The sequence below is a fragment of the Macrobrachium nipponense genome, chromosome 32 (assembly GCF_015104395.2).
Source record: "Macrobrachium nipponense isolate FS-2020 chromosome 32, ASM1510439v2, whole genome shotgun sequence".
In the NCBI taxonomy this organism is placed as follows: Eukaryota; Metazoa; Arthropoda; class Malacostraca; order Decapoda; family Palaemonidae; genus Macrobrachium; species Macrobrachium nipponense.
Genome location: NC_061094.1, coordinates 72,715,177 through 72,718,245, shown reverse-complemented (window position 1 = coordinate 72,718,245; position 3,069 = coordinate 72,715,177).

Below are 3,069 nucleotides of genomic sequence, written 5' to 3'. Positions count from 1 at the left end.
TGAGGCGTCCTAATGATTATCAAACTCACCAGCGCTCTTGGCTAGAAACGACTCTAAACTTGAATCTCAAAGGGGTTCGGAAAGGGGTGTACTCTATCCTCTAAGATGTACCAAACCACTACTATACTACAAGAGCATAACTCTGACAATTTCCTATAAGACAAGACCCATAAGACCACAATTGCATTCCCAACCAGGTACTATGTGAATTCTTGTACAAAATGTTTTACATTATTCCTTTATTCATTACTTGGAATGTGAGACGTATGTGGTGTAGACATTATGGATGGTTGAGTGTTATTATGTTCGGGTGTTAAGTCAACCAACTTCTGGTCCAAATCCTTGATTTGATTTAATAAATCTCCCACTTGAGACCAAACGTCCTGGTAGGATTGAGTGAAGCTCTTAACTGTCTGTAATGTTTGTTGTGTTTCTTGTTCTAATTGAATTAGATCAATATATGATTCATCATTACCAGTCGCCATTGTTACAATATTTCAAACACTTATATACAATCAAATAATAAAATGTAAACTACATTAAGAGACAATACCATACAATCCGTCCCTACAGAAATAATGAATATGCATGTAAACAAATCATGACCTTACTCAGATAAAAATCAACAATATTGTATAAAGAAATGCATTCAATACGGCAAAACATTATAAGTGACCTACATAATATATAGGCACAGTGGGTATGGATCAATAGCACTGGACTACAGATCCTACACAGCTGCCACCAAATGTCACTTGAGAATTTTTCCCTCACCATGACATTAAGATATACGAGAATAATAATACTAGGTACTACTATACATATGCACTGTTGTCAGTCTTCTTGCCTGGAGACAGGGGTCGGAGAATGGTACTGTGTCATAGTTGACACGGTGGGTATGAAGACTAATGACCTTTACGCTGCCTGGGAATTAGGGTAAGCCTGTCCTACTTGCTATTACATGATATTCCTTGTGTGTATGGGTCTTATTACTGATGAGGCCAGGTGATGTCTTCCCACTGGGAGGCAATTGAAGTGCTGATTTCCATTTTAGGGGTATTGAAGAAAATTCCTGGTACTCAGCTTGTTTCTTTATTACTCATTACATCATGCCAAATTTCTCCCAGGCCTAGTCTCCTGGACTTGGTTAATTTACTTAGTCTTCAGAACTCCTGGACTAGATCCCTAGACTAGATCCCTTGCAAGGGATACATATTCATTTGTATTAATAATTTGGTAAAATAGCCAAATTGAAGGGTGGACCGGTTGCGTCCTTCTCACACGAGAGCATTCGTGATTCTTACATGGTTCCAGAGACGAAAGATTCAGGACAGCGTTTTCACACTCAAAGTGAGAGAGAAACAAAACAAGGGACTGACTACAATGCCACGCACTCGTGTCCACAACAAAAACGAAAACATTTGACAGTTACAATCACTCCTACAACAATAGTGTAAAGATATTAGAGGAGGATGATGAATCAACTCCTAAATAAATCACTAATAATTAAAGGAATATTTTTCCCATTACAAGACTACCAATATTCTCGTCATTAATTATTACTAACTCACTTTTATTAGAATGATAATATTCCTGTTGACCTTAAAACTACCACCAAGTTGTACTTGTGATAGTTGAGATGTTTCAGCCTACCAGGTGAGTATCAATTCGCCATATAAAAGGCTTTTAAGAATTTATACATTTTACGAAACCTCAAATTTCGCATCTTATTCGATGCTGTTTTAAAAAGGTTGAGAATTCTATGGCATCCCCTGCTGAAAAAATGAGATATCCAATTTTGTATCTTATTCAATGCTGTTTTAAGGTTGAGAACTCTACGGTATCCCCTGCAGGGGAAATGAAAGACAAACCAACTAATATCTGAATTAAGTCGATGCTGATAGATATTTCTCGAAAATGAAAAATAAAATGTTAAAAAAAAGTGAATGCGATAGACAATGTACATTGTTTTATGCCAGAGAGGTAATCCTGTTTTCATCATGCTACAATGCATAGTTTATTTGCAAGACAAACAGATAATACAGGTGGAACGCAACTTTTTTTTATTTTTCAAACATTTTTTAATAACCTGAAAATGTAAGCGGTGCACGCTGGACAATATTAATCGGAAACTCATTAATCTCGGGGAAAAACAAGAGATAAAAAGCTAACGACAAGCTTTTAACAGCAGATATTGGCTATACTGAATTTAACGTTAGAGTTAGATTTATTATATTAAAACCCGTAGATGGAATTATTTTACGTTTTTCCACGCTGGTTAGTCACCGGTAAAGTGTATACCATTCTATACCAACTACCAGTGTCAATTTTGGCTCATCATTTGGGCTAAGATCTGCTCGGTGCCTCTGAATTAAACGTCCAATAAACTCCTAAGAAAAAATAAAAAAGCTGTCATTTCTTTATAAATGACTAGACCTTTCGTGTATCTGCAGCCTGGAAAATAAAGATAAATCAGTTATCAAGTTATTGCCAGTTAAAAGCTGCATGATTTACCAGCTGAAAGAAAAACTGGAACAAAATAGCAACAAAGCACATCATTTCCTTCAGTTTCTCCATTTGGTATGAACTGGAAGATAAACATGGGGTCCCAATGAATTTTCCTATAAGTCTTTGACTGAAACACCTCCAAAGGTATATAAAGTTCTCGGTGGTGCGTGTGCTTTATTTTATCAGTTAAATTATGTCCGTAATAAAGTTCTGTGATTACCTGTTATGATAAATACTTCAGATGTACTCTTTATCACTTTGCACGTATTTTCACAACGTATCAGGTACCAATACCTACATTTAGTTGCCGATTGAACACCAAACGTGGTTAGAATACTTATATCATCGAAATTTGAAAAGCAAAATGTCGTTGTTATATTTTTCTGGACATTATAGCGAAAATTTTACCCACATGAACTGTACTACCTCAAGCAATATAGATGTTTTAACGGCCATAAATATAGCGGGCGTTTGTAACTCTGCCAAATAGGAAACAAGAAGAAGAAGAAGAAGAAGAAGAAGAAGAAGAAGAAGAAGAAGAAGAGAAGAAGAAGAAGAAGA